Raw genomic sequence first — 18,977 nt, 5'->3', positions numbered from 1 at the left:
TTTGGCTTGGCGTGGCAATGGCAGAGCCAATTATATATACATTTCTTTAGTACACAGGCTGGCTTTCATCTGGGTCCCAAGTACATTCCCAAAATGATGACTGAAAATGTCGAAAGATCTATGATTGTCAAAATAACAAACAAACAAACAAGCAAACATCAATTTTGGTCACTTAATTAAATTGTTTTAGGTATGCAGTGTGTCTTTTCCTGCTTTTTTTTGTTATTATTAGAAAAACGTTCAAGAAATTTTTCTACCATGCTTTCTGATTCTCATAAATATGTATCTAGTACTAATTCTTGTGTGAGCATTGGTATTGCTTTCTCCTCTTGAGAAGCCTCTGACTTTTATTACTCAATCAACAAATCTTTCCCTGAGATAGTATTGTGTACCTCATGTGGGTCTACATGTTGGTACATTGAAGAGAAACCATAAAGGACATGCAGTCTTAAGACATTTGTGTAGGAAGAAAATAGGGAAAGAAGGAGGCACTGGACTGTGCTCTGGGGAGGCAGTAGACTTAGGGATGAAAATACTAATTTAAAAAAGATGCCCTGAAAAAGTGACCTGTAAGGAGTCAGGTGAACAATAACTGCTTGTATTTGGAATTTTTAAATTGTGACATATCAAATTGAAATATGCAACGCTGGTCTCCCCAACCGATTCTCACTTAGAATTTTAAGAATGCTATATAGCAAGTTCACTTATCGTTATTTATTTGTAGGTTATATATTTTTGTAAAAGAGACTGCCTCATACTGAATTTATAACTTTTAAATATACAAAGCTGTAAAGTGATATTGAATATGATGCAATGAATGTATATATCCATTCTTCAAAGTCAAACAAACAAGTCTGGAGTAGGCTGAGGTTGTTTCTCTGTAATATGTTCCATGAACTGACTGCTTAGGATAATCTGAAGTACAGTTATATGATCTTGAATACCTGTCCCTACAACTTACAAGGGCTTTTTTCACTATTTTGTGCCTTGGTTTCCTAATATGAGAGGAGATAAGGCACATTAAGGATGCTGTGGCTGGCTGGACTCAACTTCCTAATATTAGGATAGCATATTACCTCAGAGTATTGTAAATTGTTGCCAACATTAAATGAGAGAATATACTATCATCTTCATAAACTTCTTAATGGTTTTCATGGTTTGTACATGCTTAGCCCAGGAAGTAGCAATATTAGGTGTGGCTTTGTTGGAGTAGGTGTGTCACTGTGGGTGTGGACTTTAAGACCCTCATCCTAGCCACCTGGAAGCCAGTCTTCTAGCTGCTTCTGGAACAAGAGGTGGAATTCTCAACTACTTCAGCCCCATGTCTGCCTGGAAACTTCCTTGCTGCCATCTTGATGAAAATGGACTGAACCTCTGAATCTATCAGCCAACCCCAGTTAAATATTGCCCTTTATAAGAGTTGCCGTGGTCATGGTATCTGTTCACAGCAGTAAAACCCTAAGACAATGATATGCATAATTAATTGGCTCTCCACAATTAAAAATAGTCCCAGATAAATAACATTTTCCACTGTCATGGTATAAGTAGTCTTCCCCAACCCATTCACCAAGTGTGGAATTTAAGAGAGATATTATACAGTCAGTGCCAATGATTTGGCCCAATAATCTATAACACACCACACTAATATAAAAATACTTTAATTTTCACATACACTTTATAATCCAATGACATAATCACATATTTTTAAATTATATAGTATATAATTAAAATATATTATAATATATATTATAATTAATATAAACACCATATTGATAATTTATTATTTTTGAAAACATGAACTTCTAAGGGGAAGTACCTTTATATATTTGTTGATTGCTTTCTATCTCTTTATTCTGGCACCTTTGACACTTTGATTACAATGGCTTTTATTGTGATAATAGGTCTAATATATTGCAGAATTCTACCACAGCCCTTGACCTCTATCATCCAGACATCAGGAACTTTCCTCATGCCCCAGTGATGTGACAACTATCCCAGCCATAGGTATACAAAATACCCAGGTTGAGAAATATCACTGTAGAGAAATAGAGTCAAAAGCTACCAAAATAGAGTTCTAGAAGAAGACATCTAGAATAACAAATTTTAAGGAAAATAACAAGAAACCGATTGCCTGCATCAAGTATACTGAGGAGAGAATTAAGTTTGGGTAACTAACAGATAGACAGACTGACCACTAGATTTATACATGGACACTTGAACCTTATGGAATGTCACAGGTGACACCAGCAAGGATGGATGTCTGGACGACGTGGATGGGCATTGTGATGGTTTGTACATGCTCAGCCCAAGGGGCGGCACTCTTAGAGGGTGTGGCCCTGTTGGAGTAGGTGTGGCCTTTTGGGAGTAGGTGTGTCACTGTGGAGGTGGATGTTATACCCTAGTCCTAACTGCCTGGAAATGAGTCTTCCACTAGCAGCTTTCAGATGAAGATGTAGAACTCTCAGCTCTGCCTGCATCATGCCTGCTTAGATACTGCCCTGCTCCCACCTTGATGATAATGGACTGAATCTCTGAGCCTGTAAGCCAGGTTCAATTAAATGTTACCCTTTATAAGACTTGCCTTGGTCATGGTGTCTCTTCACAGCAGAAAAACCCCAACGAGGACAAATACTCAGGTGCTACACAAGCTTCAACAACATGCTGATAGCAGACTTGTCTCAGCTTCTACTTAGAATCTGGTCTTTTTTTGTCATGTGATGCTGGACACATGTTTTAAGCACCTTGAGCCTCAAGAGTCTGCATAAATACAACTTAATAAACGAAGACTGACATATATTTCGTGAAAACAATAGTCAACTCTTATAAATATTCATTAAAGACAAAGCATGCTTGTTTGGTTTGGGTTTTGGAGGGAGTGGTTGGCCTTGGGCAGGGACTGTGGAAGCCAAAGGGTGGAGTGGGCCGGGGAAAGCAAATGATAAAGTGCCTGCCTGGTCACACGTGGCTATGGGTCACTGCTTGGAAACGTGAGAACAAAATGGGACCCCAAGCTAATGACTTTCAGGTGTGCTGGCCCAGCTGCCTGGCCACTGGGGAATGAGGCCGAGGCTAGGGCCAATGCTGCAGAGCTGCCAAGGCAAACATCCAAGCCCACAGTAAACCAACCAGGGCCAAGGACCCAGGTCTCCCACCAGAATGCATAGCACCCTGTGGCTGTGTGCGCCTACACCTGCACACTGTGAAATCAACAGGACCTGCTTCCCATGCCCTTCTCACTTCTGCCCAGGTTCCCAGGTTCTAAAAAGTATCTGTCCCATTCCCTCATTCTTTGCTTGGGACCTATTGAAAACCTTTTGGTGGGAGCTCTGGTTAAGTCTGACCTTTAGGTTCCTGGCAGAGACTATCTTTATTCTCCTTCCCGTGGGCATGTTGCCTGGCTCTTATTCTTTGCGTGGTGTGCCTTTCTGTCTTCTAGTCTCACCAGTTGTATTTGGTATTTCCCAATTTTTCATCAACCATTTATTGTAGATGACTTGGCCAAGACACAGTCCTGTGAACCTCTGTCCATACACCCTTTAGTGGCTGTAGGACATTTGCATATCACAGAGGCAATGTTTGACTCCCCAAGGTATGATGGAGTATGTATGCAGGTGTGCCTAGTCCACACGGCATGACTGTCAATACCCTCACAAACTACCCTTTCAAGATACTTTGTGCCAAGGTTTCAGAAGGATCGTTTTGTTGTTCTGTAGTCAGTGATGGTGGTATCCTTGTCTGTGGCCTTACAAGTATAAGTCAGATCTAGATTACACTCTTCCTTCATTAGCTGTCCAAACTTTGTTGGATTTCCTTTTACACCCCAGTTTACTCATTTATCCAACTGTAATATAATTCACTTTCATTTTATTACTGGGGAAATTTTCAAAGATGAATTGCTCTTTTATTCACAAGGTATCTGTTAAATAAACAGTTACATCCCAGAATCAATAGTGGACCCTAGGGATGAGAGTATGGATACAGCATGGTCCTGCATCCTCAGGGACCTATAGTCTAGGGGAAAGGGAGGTGAACAGCTACTAGAAAGGTGGTCTATTATACCAAGTATAAGAATGAGAAATGAGAGTGGTGTCTTGCTGGAACATGCCATCCATTCATAATTCAGGGCCTTCATGCTTGATGTTGTACTTTCTTAAGATTTTCTCTGAAAATCTCCTTCTTTAGCTTTAGCTAACTCTATATTAAATGTCATTTTATCATTGATGTCTCTATGAGTATCCAGTTATAAAATAATGCTTCAATTCCGCTTGTCTTCCATTTTCTTATAGACACATTGAGATTTGACATTATACTCCTTTCTTTCCCTATCCTAAAATGTGAGCTTCACAGAGCCTTCTCTGTTGTACACCAGGATCTAAGACTATATATGAAATGGAGATAATTCAGAAAATACCTGATGATTAAGTGGACAAACCAATAGCTAAAAGAAAGAATATTGGAGTGAGTCTATTAGCAATCAACTGGCATGGGAGCCTGTGGCTGTATCCAGATAGGAATTGTGGGTAGATGAAGACAAGCTCTTAGAATGTTGGCAGTGCCATACTCCTGCTACTCTAGCATACCTAAGAGCTAAGAGACCTAGTGTTCCAGACTTCAGAGGCCAGAGACTTATGGAGGCTTATTGCTCTAGACTTTAATCACTGGTGACAGCAGCACTTGGCAGCTCTTGTAATTCTCGGCTTCCAGCAGTAATGGGCTGTGGCAGCAGATAGCAGAGAGCAGCAAGCAACACCAGGCAGTGGTTGCTGGTGTCCCAGCTGTCATAATAGACCTAAGCTATCAGGATCTTCAGCCTCTTACAGCAGCCAGAGTCACTTCTCACAGGGCCCTTAAAGCTTGGCAGCTCTCTGTGCCCCATAGCCATGTTGGTTGGTTTCTTATCTCTAGTCCTTTGATGACTTCTTTATCTGTCACCTCTGCCCCCACCCTTTGTTCTGTTACTCTTCAGCTGCACTTTCTTCACATCTGTAATTTCTACCATTACAGCTGTGGTCCCTACCCAATATCTGACACTCGATGATGTTTCTGCCTCCCTCCATGCTTCCTACCCCCTATCACTGGAGGAAAGCCTTTGAACAGGCAGACTTCGAACAGGCAGAAGAATGTCCTGTGGGACGACACAGGAAGTGTCTCTCATGGGACTGGACAAGTGAACTGACTGTCCTGCTTACATAGGAAGGAGTACTGGGAGGAACGATCTTTATTTAGTTGTAGCGGATGTATGTGCAAATGAATGGCTGTGTCTGCACCAATTACAGGCTTTCTGTAATTAAATAAGCTGATGTTTTTGAGTAGTTAGGGAGTGATGGCTAGGTTGAGGTGCACTGGCAAAAATCTATGCAGACAGTGGACTGGCAACAAAACTCATTTAATCCCTTTTAAGAAGACTGGACTTGGCATGTAGCCTAAAATTTTTTTTTTAATATAGCACAGTTTTGGTCATATAAAAGGTGCTCATGACTCTACAGCAGTGGCTGCCCACATATTGGGTTATGAGACACACATGGACATCTCAGAAGAGGCAGAGAAGTTTTCTAACTCCACCTGATGACACAGGTATGAATATAGCACGTGCTCTCCACAGTCTAGGGAGAAGGCTCAATGAGAAGCAATAGCAAGGTGATACATGACATAAGAAATGACAGTTGACTCTGATGGGTCATTGTGCCAGGGGAGAAGCGAAGAGATTAGCAGCTGGATTGAGTCTCTCCACTGGCTGCGTATTCTGAGAGTTCAACTCCAGCCTACCAGGCCCAGTGAGGTCTTCTAGTTGCTGTTTAAGCTCCTCATCGCCCAACGTGCTGTTCCCTAAGGTGTTGATAAATTAGGGCTCAATTAGTTCAGCTCCAGTTCCGCTCTGCTCTTGTTACAGCACACAAAGCAGAGTCTGTTTAAATGAGGTTTTGTACCTGGTGAGCTCTTGCGAAGCTCTGTACTGCAGTGCGATATCGGGATATCGCATTAAAGATGCAGTTCAGAGACAGGTGGGCAGCACCGTCTCCTGGGCTTTGCAACATCCCCGGCGAGATAGGTATCAGAGGGTTCATGGTGGACTCATGGAGGACCCAAACAATATACCTGTGGGGTCAGCAAACCTAGCTCTTCTTCTAGTTTCTCACATGTGTTTAGGGCTTTGAAAAGTTGTATTGTAAAGGAAACTGAAGAACCATATTGTTCTGAAATCTAACTTGGGCTTTTGTTTTTAATTAATGATACCATTAATGATGGTCAGAAGTAAAGAAATATAATTGCTATGGTTTAGAGATGCTCATGTGACCCACCCACGTGTGTGTGTGTGTGTGTGTGTGTGTGTGTGTGTGTGTATGTGTATAAACGTAGTCATTATAAGCTTCTGGAAGTGACCTAATGAGTCATGTCATTTAAAAATATCACTGAGATTTGCTATTGTTTTCTTGTCTTATCACCTCTTACATACAATAATTGTCCTTCAGCCCATTCTATAACTTTAAGTTCACATAGATGCAATCTATTCCTCATATCAATAATATCAATATAAGCACATTATTATATATATAAATAATATGTAATCTTTATATATATTAGATGGATAAATATAAATAATATATATCTTTACTTGTTATGTATATATTACAAATATCATCCTCCAGCACTGAGTATTTCAGTTGAAAGCTATCAAAGTGGAACATAATAGCATATCTTTTGGGGGTGGGATATAATAGCATTTCTGTTGTGTTTATGAAAAGATAAGGAGAGAGAAGGAATATGTTTGGTGGATGTGTAATCAGGTATAGCTAAAGGGGGTGTCTCCATGGGCCAATGCTGAGACATCCCTTCCCCCTGAGAGACCAACCACATGAAGGTATAGTTTAGAACAGAGTTTATTCAGGGCATGGGGAGAGGAGTTGAGAGGGTAGAAGAAAGAAAGAGAGAGAGAGAGAGAGAGAGAGAGAAAGGGGCTAGCCATGAGCTTGTGGAGAGAGAAGGGGGAGGGGAATGGGTAAAGGGGGGAAGGGGCAAGAGGACAGAGCAGGAGCAGGAAGGCAAGAGAGAGAGGAGGGGGCAAGCAGCCCCTTTTATAGTGAGTCAGGCACACTTGTCTGCTGCCAGGTAACTTTTGGGTGGACAAAATGCTAACAGTGTCTTTCTTTGGGGAACATCTTCAAATACCAACTTTTTGAGAGAACATTCAGTAAAGATCGTTCCCCTGAAAAAAAATATAGGTAATATGAAAAATAGCTACAGATATAAGCATCTATTATATTCTTTTCTTTCATTTATTCTTTTCTCATAGTTGTAACTTATTCAAGAATAGCAACTTCTCTGATGGGGTCTATGTGTTCAAAAATCAAGGTAAGAGGAAGAGCAAGCCAGGGATTCAGATTCAGAGGTGATACTAATAAAGGCATTGCTTCAAGGTTTCTAAAGAGGGGTTGTGTCCTCTCTCGGGGATTCAGAAATGATTACTCATGGACCTAGTCCGCCTACATAGAATAAAGAGCATGTTTGCCCTAGCTGAAAATAAAAGGAATAAGACTGATCTTTGCATATTACAGAACTATGTTTGGAGTGCTCAAGCTCTGATTCCTCTGTTCTCTATGCATGAGGATCTCTTTCAGAGAAAGCTTTAATTGGCGTCTGATCCTTGGCAATGGTGATTATTGTGTTCCAGGTCCCAGGAAATAGTCAGCACAAGTGGCCAGCACCACTGTAACAACCATGCAGGAAACATTTCAGAGGCTCAAGAGGTCAGAAGTGGCTGTCAGTTGTCTACTGATTTCAGAAGTAGCCTTTCTCCTAGAGAGGTGCAATGGACTTTCAATGTGAAGCCAGTGTTTTGCAGAAACATATTTGAATTGACTTGATTTCTGGTGGCCTGAGGTTCACTGAGACCATGGGTTCACTAGAATATTCAAATAATGGTTGTTGATTCTGAGTGATCAGCAAAGCAAACAATCTCAACCCTGGATGATAGTTTCCTAACGCAATGACTAGGTCTATCTCAGAAATCAACTAAGCACAAGGAGGCTAATTAAAATGGAGTGAGAAAAACAAAAACAAAAACAAAACAAAAACAAAACAAAACAAAACAAAACAAAACAAAACAAAACAAAACAAAACAAAAACTAGAACTTTATCTAATCCCTGGCCAGAGGTGTTCACTTGGAAATCAGGAGCAAGAAGATCCACCTAGAGTAAATCAAGCTAGGATGTGCATTCATGGTTTGTTAATTTCAAATCAAGTGTGTATGTGCACCAAACCCCAACCCTTCTCTTAATTCTATATTACAGTGTTTACTATCTGAGGCCACATTGCAAACCACCTTTCATTGCCCTAAGTCTATCTCTCTGCACCCAGTTATGACTCTGGAGGTTGTGTCTGTGCCTTTGGCTGATTTTAATATGACATGAGGGCCTGGAAGTCCCTCTTATTCATTTTATTTATTTATTTTAATGGCCCAAATTCAACTCCACTAAGCAAATCAATTCAGCACTGAGGCTGAAATTTACAATACGCTCACCAATACTATGGCTCAACAGGGTGCATTAAGAGGCTAGTTAAACACCAAATGTAGTATAAATCTCAGCCTTATAGGTGTGCTGAAAACGTAAATAGCTTCCAAAGAGCTGCGATCAATACCAAGATATATGTGAAGGCCCAGAGTGTGCAAATAATTTAAATTTTAAATTAGCCCCTGCTTAGTAATCCCCCACCCTTTTAGCATCCAGGGCTCTGCAGTTCCTGTTAATGGCACTAAGTTTCCAGTATCCATGTTTGAATCGCTGTTCGGATATCCAAACTAAAACCGAGGTAGCATTAGGGTTCATGTGTTGATTGAGATCAAGAAACAGAAATGAGAATGAAAAAACCTGAATAAAAGATGTCAGGGAAAGTGATGTGGGACATCTGAGAAACAGATGAGGTGGGACAAAGGGTAAGGAGTGAACTAGCACTGAGATAATATGGGAGAAAGTAAAGGTGACAGGTCCCTGGAAAAAATGCAGCATCGTGAACAATGCTATGCCTTCCCCCCATGGACCCAGTACTTCTGGATCACTGGAGAAATGTGCTCCATCAAGTAGACTACCTGGAAGCCATGGGCTCGAATGCAAAGCCACTCTAACGGGTGGAGCACCACCATGTCCTTTCTCCTTGCTGTCCTCAAATCTGCTCATGGCAGACCTATAGACAGCTGGGGATTCTAGAAGGAATTCAATGGAGAGAAAAGGTCATTTTCATTGGGCAACAATGTTCTGTGACTGTTTACTCCTGAGGTGCCATGGGCGATGTTACAGACAAATTAATGACCATGGTGAGTTAGAAAACAGGGTACTCTAGGTACTAGTCTCCAGGAAGATGACTCTACATACTCTGGATTATTTCTGTCCACGTGGCACATGCCACCTCAAGCTGCTTGCATCCATGGCTTGTTGCAGTGGGAAGAAGCTTGGCAGTATCTCTATGGCCTCCTGAGATGGAGGCCTGTCCATCAGAACCATGGCAAGTCCCACTAAGTTTGGTTGTCTTTCCAAGAAGCTCCCCCAGGAGTTAAGTGAGAAATTACAAAGTCTTCCCATCTATCTAACCTTTGGAATCTCCCTTCAGCTTCTCTCTCTTTTTCCCAAGTCCTTGGATGGAGATAAGGCCAAAGCTGCCATAGACCAGTTTAATGCATCAGCCCACAAATCCTCCTCCTGCACAAATTTAATCCCATCCCAATCTGAGCCTAAGAAAGTGCTCCCCACTTCCTATGCCCCGACTTCTTTGATGCTCTAGGGATCTCAAGAGAAAGTACAACCAAGCCCATGTGACTTATCTTTAATTTTACCATTCCATCCCTAGTCTCGCCAAATCCTCTGTAGCATGGGATGACATTGCCCCAAGCACATACCTGTATCTCTGATCATGTCCATTCTGTCATTTTCAGAATCACCTTGCAGTTCAACAGGCATGATTGTTCTTAAGCTTTTTATGTGATTAACCAGAAATAAAGTGTTTGTCATTTTGAGTAGTTCAAATATTTTCTTGGTTCTCCATTAGAATTTAAAATTCCTCTAGTGATCTGTGTATATAGCACTTCTCATGTGACAGTATCTAATTTCAGGGCATTGGCTATATTACAGAATACATTAGATACTTGGTAGTGTTAATGACAGCTTGTTCTGAATAGATTTAGGCAAATGAACAGAGGGTATCACACAACACAGTGAGTTATGACTGAAGCCGAAAATACTCCAATACATAAACAAGTCCATTCCTAATCTTTACTGTGAACCAAGTGTGTAACAAACATTAATTCACTTGCACAAATCCCGCAATGGAAAGATTTTATTGCAGATGCCAAAATGAGACTTTCATAAAATGGTTAAACCAATTGCTGAAGGCCTTGAAAAATTATTTATGAGTTGTGAATAGGAATTGAAAGCCTACTCCATCCAGCTTCAAAAGGCACACCAATAGCCTCTGTAGAAATTGCACTGTGCAGCTCACAGTGAGAGCTTTTACCCTACCCTTACATGATCAGGTCTGAGGACCAGACTTGCAATGAGCTGAGGGATTATGATTGTAACAGAGCCTACAAGGGGCTTTGGGGAGAAGGGGATGTCATAGTCTAAAGCATGGGATGAGGATGGTTTCAGTCACTCAAGCAATGCTTTGATTATAATTCTAAATCATTCTTCACAACCTCGCTATCTAAGGCAGTTTCTTTTCTTACCCACGTGATTTGTAGCTTTCTACCATGGTGACAAAACACCAGAGGACATAACGGAAAGGGGGAAGAGTTATTTTGGTTCCCAAAGGTTTCAGCTCACAGCTTGCTGGCTCCAGTGCTTCTGGCCTGGGGTGAGGGTAGAGATCATGATGAGCATCATGAGGGAGCTCATGGTGAGGCTGTCTGCCTCCCAGCAGCTAGGAACCAACCTGAGCAAAAGGAGCTGGGAACAAAATATAGCACCAAAACTCAGACACACCGATATTCTTCCTCTAATTAGACCCACTCCCAATAGTCAATCCAGTTATGAAATAATCAATGGATTAATCAGATCCCATGATGACTTAATAACCCCTCAGTAGCATTATCATCAAGCAGTCAATGTATGAATCTTTAGGTGCATTTTTATTATTCAAACCTGTAAGAAACCTACAGTGTCAAGACAAAGTGTTGGGGTGGGGTGGGGGGATGGGTACCTTATTCAGTATCAATCATAAAACTCTACTGTTTTCCTGACTTTGATTTGAGGACAGACATTTATGGTTGAAAGAAGTGAATGGGACAGAAGAGCAAATACAGTGACATTATCAAAACCAAGGTCAGTTCACTTATTGCTGAGGAAATTTCCAAATAAAAGGTCTTGCTATTTTCAACAAGATGTCTTTGTCCTTTATGCATTCATTCAACAAACACAGTGGTAACTGTGATTTAGATCCTGTTGTAGGCCCTGGAACTTAGGGACAAAGTTTAAAGTTATATAACTCATACAGGAGAGATAAAGATGCAGCCAAGACGTGCCTATAAAACTAATATACCTATGCATTTAAAGATTATTTACTCAGAGATAGGGAGGGAGAAAACATGAAGAGACTTTCCTGACTTTGGACACTGGGTACCTTCTTGGAAGAGGTGCCATTGAAGTGGAAGCCTAAAGAAAGAGAGGCCAGGGTGGTGTAAGAGAGGGCACCTGACACAGGAGTCAGGGGGTGCAGCTGCAGAAATGGGAGCCCTGTGTATCTCTAGATGCTGAGAAGAGCAAGGATGCTCTGAAATCTGTTGAAGCCAAGAGACAAACATACCAAGTGGCATGCAGCAATGTCCTTCTACCTCTCCTCAATGTTTACTGACATGAACCAAGCCTCCTTCTGTAGCAACTCTCAGTTATTCTTGATGCTCCTGAGAGTTAAGGCAGTAGCATAAGACAAATGAGAGAATCCAAAGATTTTGGCTCATGGCTTTAGAGGGTTTTTGCTGTATTATGGTAAATCAGCTCAGGCTCTCGTGACAGAACATGTGATGGTGGCTTTTCATATCACAGTGGCCCAGGAAGCAAAGTATGGTAGGAAGCAGTAGCTGGGTATGACCTTCAAGGTTTCCTCCCTTGACCCTGATTGTGCAATTCTGGTCCCTCCCCCAAGTCTTCAAATAGCCTCCTAAAGGTCACAACCAGCCAGAGAACCATCATTCAAAGCATGAAGTAGGTTAAATAATAGGCTTCCAGCTCAGGCCCCAAACAAATAGTCCAGGAGGCTCTCCAGGTCCAGGGCTTCCTCGTTTTGACGACTCTGGAGGTGCAGCTCCAAGTCAGCCAGGGAAGTCTCTTTGGCTGAGGCTTCAAGATCTACATGTTATCAATGATGAAAGATAAACAGGGGGTCCCTGCAAGGGGGGTCGTTGCAATTCCACTTAAAGTAGTTTCTGCATGTGAGAAGATTTGCTAGCCTGGGGCAGGCTTGCACCACAGAGAAGCTGTGCTTAAGATCATAGAAGAAAGTCAATAAAATGGGTCTTTGAGCTCTTCCTTTGGTCACTTTTATTCTGTCCCCTCCTTTCTTTATTGGGTTGATTGGAGCTATTTCCCCCTTCTCTCCATGTGGCTTTTCTATTGGCTTTTCTCTCTCAGCAGGAGAGAGAGAGAAAGAGAGAGAGAGAGAGAGAGAGAGAGAGAGAGAGAGAGAGAGAGAGAGAGAGAGAGAGAGAGAGGAGAGAGAGAATATGAATTATTCTCATTTATAACCTATGGAGACTCAGAGGTGCAGACCCAGAAGCTATGGGGGCAGAATTTGCCCTGTAATGTGTCTCCCCTGTTATACCCAGCTCCATCCTTTTTGTACTTATCTCACTGGGCACATGGCTAGGTGCTTGACCATCTTTGCACCTGTCTACTGCACTCTAGATAAGTAGGTATACCACAGTCATCCACTGTTACAAGTGAACAGATTGAACCCCCTCCATCCTTCCATGGTTAGAGCAGCCAATGCATTCCTCAAATCCAAGGGTACCATAGCAACAGCATTGTGTTGTCTCCAATATCTAGTGTCCCCTGCTTGTTAGATGATGATGAAGAGGAAGATGAATAATGCTTTGGGTGAGCATGGAAGTGCAGGAGTACATACATAAGCCCAACCCATGGATAGCACACTCAGCCATGTTTGCCTTGAGCTTCTGTGAGCTATGCACCAGAAACCCTTGGAAGCCTTTGAGCTGTCAGCACAGATTCCACCTGGGAATAAGCAACACCATTACATCTCAGGCCCCTCTGAAACCAAGCCAAGGAGAAGGCACGGAGCAACGCTCACACAGCTCCTGAAGCCTCTGACCCTGGACATGGTGCCTTCACTTGTGCAGATGGAAACATGAGGACTGTCTAACCAGAAGATGCTTTGTTGTTCCTGACACCTCGGACTTAAAGCCAATCACTGTCACTTTACATCTCCTAGGCAGGCGGAGTGATGCAAGGACAGAGGATGGAGGAGAAAAGGGAGGAGACCTCAGGGTCAGAGAGAGGTTACTAAGGAAGCGTCTTTGTGATGTAGGCAAGCAGTGCAGGGACCTGTGAACCTACCCTTTAAGAAAACCCTAAATGGTTATATCACCCTTCCCAATTATGGCCCACAAGATACTATCACATCAAAATTTTTCCTTCTAGCTTTAATTCTTTCAACCTTTCAGATTACATCAAGTGAAATAGCTTAAATTAGTCCAATGTGTTAGCATTTCTTACAAAGATGATGTTGGAACCTTCCCAATGAAGAGCTAACTCTGCCAGGTTAGGGTGCCCAGGTCAAGCCCACAAAAGCAGTCCAGTTTCTACTGTGCTTTCCTCTTTTTAGAATTATCTGTTTTCCAGTGGGAAATGTACTTATATCTGTTAAGGAATGGTGGAAGGTGTTTATTTAAATCCAACTCACAACATATCTATAAACATTAAAGAAAACATCAGACAACCTCTTGCAGATACTCAAAAAACAAAAACAAAAACCCATGGAGGAGTCACAGAGAGGTCTGCAAGCAGGGGACAAGAGCCTTGGAAGATCAGCCTTGGTAGCCTTGCTCTGAGGATCTCAAAGAAATTCTGGAAAGTTCTAGAGGCCAGTCCTGAGGTAGCTGTGCAGAGACTTGGCTCCTGCGGCCAGCAGGGGCCCCCCGAGCCCCCGCCTTCTCAGAGCAAACATCAGTCTCTCTACTCTTTGTCTTTAATGACCACAGCCATGGGGGAGCAGCCTTTACTCCCAAGGAGGCTGTTTGTATCCAGTCCATGAGGAGAGACCTAAATTGGCATTCCACATAGTAATAAAAAAATTCCCAGCAATTATTAAAAGATTCTTATCTCTCGCTCCCTACGTGGATAATGAGTCCCTTCTCTGCTGGACTGAGACAGGCTGTCTCTGCTCACACTTAATGAAACCGGACCAAGTTTGCAAATGAGCTTGCCCTGCCTCTCCTCTTAACCTCTGCTTGTCGAGCTGTACATCAAAACTCTGGCTTCTGTCTTTTCTTATTAACAGCCCGTAATCTTACCAGGGACTTTGCCTTGGCACTTCCTCTTTACATCTGCAGATCTGGCTTTGGCTGGACATAACAACTGGGGATTTTAGCTTCTGGATCTGTGGTTAGGACATCTCGGTGACCCCATTTAGAGAAGGATGTGGGGTGACAGGCAAGCTTTAAAATGTATTTTCTGATAAGTCATTAATTCCCTAACACTTTTTTGTAGGACCCAATGATCCTGGAAACTGTTTAGCAATGCTTTTAATGAATGTCCTCTCTACCTGGGCTGAGTCATTGGGAATTTAATATTTTTGGACTTTTGAGGACTTTCCCTTATTTTGATATCATTTCAATCATAAGCCTTTGAACTAGGAATGACTCTTTTTAAGTAGGGTGTACTTAAGTAGGTACAGCTTCCCCTGAAAGGCTCACCCACATTCCCTGCCCTGGAAGACAAAGAAAGAGATGTATGTATGTGCCAATGGGGGCATTGCAGGGGCATAGGTTGACATGCCTGGTACCCTGAGTGTATAAGCCACCATTTTCACATTGAATGGGTGATGATTTCAGGAAATTCTGCATCTGGGAAGTATGACACCTTTTGTTAGTTTTAGGAAGATTTTTTTTTTGTTTGAAAATAATAATCCACTTCAGGGATGTTTCATTTGGACACTTCCAGCCATGTGTTCTATTGCTGTATAATAGAGAAAGCTCACCCAAGGCATGGCAGAATATGTGTGTGTGTGTGTGTGTGTGTGTGTGTGTGTGTGTGTGTGTGTGTGTGTTCTGATTGTTTGGACTGGAAAATCAAGCAGGATTTCTTTGTTCTTTTCATTTGCCCTCTATGACACAGCTGGCAAGCTGGTATCTTGTGGAGGAATATTTACCTGGTGACAAGCTTGTCCTAAGTGGCTTTGCTCGTGTGCATGGCATTTTGGAGAGGAGAAACTCTCTTGGAAAGCTCTTCTTGCATGGGCTCCTTTCCCCTCACAGTGTGTTCTGGAGGGCTCATTCGAGATCCCCAGTAGGCTTGGACTTTTTACATGATTATTAGGTTCCCAGAGATGCTTCTAGAAACAGGGAGCAGAAGCTGCTGGCCTCTTGAAGATTCTCTAACTGATGAAAACTGAGTCTCCTTGGATGCCTTCCCAACCCAGAGAATCTCTGGTCCCACTTGGGTGATACACAGAGGGGATGCTCTTTCAGTCATTCTTATACCTGACTATGCATAAAAGTAACTTGGGAAACTTGGAACAAAATACAGACTCCTGGAATCTCCTAATCTGGATCCTGATTTAAAAGCACATGGTTAGGACGTAGAAATCTGTGCGTCCTGCCCCATTCTTGTGATTTTGATGTGAGCTTGATCTGGTAACCACTGGCCTGTGTCCTCTTTTTTTTTTTTTTTTTTTTTTTTATTATTATTAGCTTCCTGAAGTGCTAGGTTCTCATTTCAAAAGGACTAGGCAATTAGCCCTCTCAGCTGGTAAAACCAGTTTGGTTATTGAGGAGGGAGAGCCCTAGGGTATGTTTTCTATACTTAGGGTCTGACCAATGACCTTACCTAGCTGTTCTACAGATGCCATTGGTCACCAGGGCAACCCAGCCAAGAAAGGTTAAAGGCTCAAAGAAAACATGCCTTCACTATTAGGTATGGGGGTTGAGACAACCCTAAGAGGAGGCCATAGTGAGTGTGTCACTGCTGAACATCCCATCATTTTCTATTATAAAAATATATGACTCTTGATGTCTTCTTCTTAGACCTCCAAATAAAGTTAGAGATTATTTGCTATCCCCAAAGTACACCCCATCCCCACCCTTTAACCCCCTCTTTTCTCCAAGGACACTTATATTAAAATTAAATTATGCATTCGTGTAATATAGTGTGGTTAAGAAGGAGATCCTGGGTTTAAAGACATAAATAGAATCTTGGCCCTGGTGCTGTGCAGGAGTTTACTGTGCTATAATGGCCTTTGCACCACTTCAATGTTGACACCGTGTAAAATGCTAGTATAGTTTATGCATATGCTATTTGGGATAAGATATAAGGAGATACTTACAAAGTCCACAGCATGGAGATTGCTCAGGAAATAGTTCTGTTATTAGCTTTTCATTTGCTTTGTTTTGATAACACTTAACACACAATCTCTCAATGTATTTTAAGTGTGCTATACAATATTGTTGTCTATGGATAATGTATAGCAGATACCTGGAGGTTATTTATCTGGCCCCAAGTGAAACTTCATACTATCTGCTTTCCTTGGCTGTTGGGGATGGCTCTCCTATGCTCTGCTTCCTCAAGTACATTTATTGTAGATATGTCCCACTCAGTAGAAGCAGAAGATGTTTATTTTCCTGTGCCTGGCTTATTCCTCTTTGCGTAATGTCCTCAAAGCATGTCTCACAGTGCAGGATTTCTTTTCTGACAATGTTGGTGCAGATAGCAAGGTGTGAACAGTTGTGTGTGTCCTTACTAAGAAATACATACTAAGCGAATGCTTTCCTTGCATGTACATCACATGCAGGCGCATTCCATATGTTAAGTATTAGGCTACTTGCCTGTGTTGTACTGTTACAGGATAGGAACACAGTGGGTTTATTTATAGCACAGTCTCCACAAACAAGTGAGCAATGTGCTTGGTCATCAAAGCGACCATGGGTTAGCAGTGCTAATGAAACATCATGTGCTCTTGTCTGTGTTTTCTTAGTTTGTAGATTGGTCCTCTGTGGAGGGTTTAAGGTCAGAGCACTCAGATTTTACATCATAATCTCTAAAAGGTACAACCCTAAATTTTAAATCCCCAAAGATTAAAATTCTTCACTGAAAATTCTATAAAAATCACAAATCTTCCTAGATTAAAATTCCAAGTGTTGAAATTCTAAGAGCCAAAAATCACCCAATTGGTAGTCCTCCTTTTACAAGGGCTGTATCTTAAGGAAGACGAAGACTGAATTCTGGAGAGCAGATCATCCATGTGATATGAGAATAACAAAAAGTTCCATTAAAAACTCACCATGTGACTGCATCAGCATTCTTTCCAGATGACGAAATCCCCAGAACTTTAAATGAAGTAAAGATGTATTTTCCAGAGGAAGCCACAGAAGATAACTAGTTTGAAAATATTTATGTCCATGGCAGGGTGAGTAGACCCTTCTGTACCACTAAGGTTGCTCTGGAATCACTAGCATGGTTTGTAAGAAATCTGTGATCCGTTCACAAATGCATATGGAATGCATCTCTGCACATCCAAAACAACAGAGGAACATGACACATATGCTGGGAAAACTTAACCGGGAATGATCATTCCATGTATATCAAATCGTAGCAGAATCTCAAAGAGAACAATGTCACATAGGAAATAAATATGAATGGATTCTCCTAGGAGAACCAACACTCTGAAAGACAGAAAATGAAATGAAAAGGCAAGTCTCCATCCAAATAAAAAAAGTCTTCAAAACACAGCCCGTGCTCTTGTGAGTTAGCCAACTCCTACAGATTGCCTCTGTGTTTGGTGTTATCTCTCACTGTAATGCACTTTACATACACTAAATTTTCTTTTTCATGATTTCTACTTGTTCTTCTGTGTTAGTTTTTGCCTCTATTACTTTAAACCAATGGGTACCTTTTGGTTTTGCAATTCATTATGCTGCATATTTCATCTTCGTGACATTTCCAAAGAGTTAAAGGTTGTGGAAAGACTTTCCGGCAGCTCTAACTCATTTGGGACGTTCTTTTTCAAAGGATTTGATGGAAGAACATTATCACAAGGTGTCAGTAAACAGTATGCTGATGTATAAAATTGTGGAAACTCCCCTAATCAAGAAAGAGGTGCCTCCTGGTATATTTCCATTTTGAAAGATAAAATGACTTACTAGCTCAGCTCTTTGGATGGTTGCAGATGTAGTGGTAACCCATCACAGTTTTTGATTGATTTCATCCAAAGACATAGGTTTTCTGTTCTCCTTATTTAGAGGGCTATAATTATAAAGTGGGGTTTTCATAACCCTAGTCATAGTGATATAAATTTATATATTTTACTCTTTCACTTACACGTTCACAATGTTTGTTTATCTTTTTATACTGACAAATTATCATAAGTGTATCTGAGTGTTAATGCTTATAAAATATGTATTTTATTATTGTCCATTTTAATATAAATGTATTGGTCACTCTTCTATTGCTGTAGCAAAACTCATAAGACTGGGTCATTTATAAGAAAAGTTGTTTATTTAGCTTGTAATTCTGGAGGTCTAAGGACAGTGGCTGGCCTCTGCTCTGCTCTGCTCTGCTCTGGTGAGGCGTCAGGGAGGATGGTAGCACTAGTGCACACAGTGGAGCTGACTGAGGAAGACAAGAAACTGGAGCAGGCGGTGGAGTTCCTCTCTTGTTAAATTTAGCCTTTGCTTCTTCTTATGCCTCCCCTTCTTGATTCTCACTCGAGAGGAAGAGGAAGATAATATCTTAACATCTCTGTGTCTGTTTCCAGCTAAAGT

The sequence above is a fragment of the Mus caroli genome, unplaced genomic scaffold (assembly GCF_978045245.1).
Source record: "Mus caroli unplaced genomic scaffold, Mus_caroli_1 scaffold_2, whole genome shotgun sequence".
Lineage (NCBI taxonomy): Eukaryota > Metazoa > Chordata > Mammalia > Rodentia > Muridae > Mus > Mus caroli.
This window is presented reverse-complemented; position numbering follows the sequence as displayed.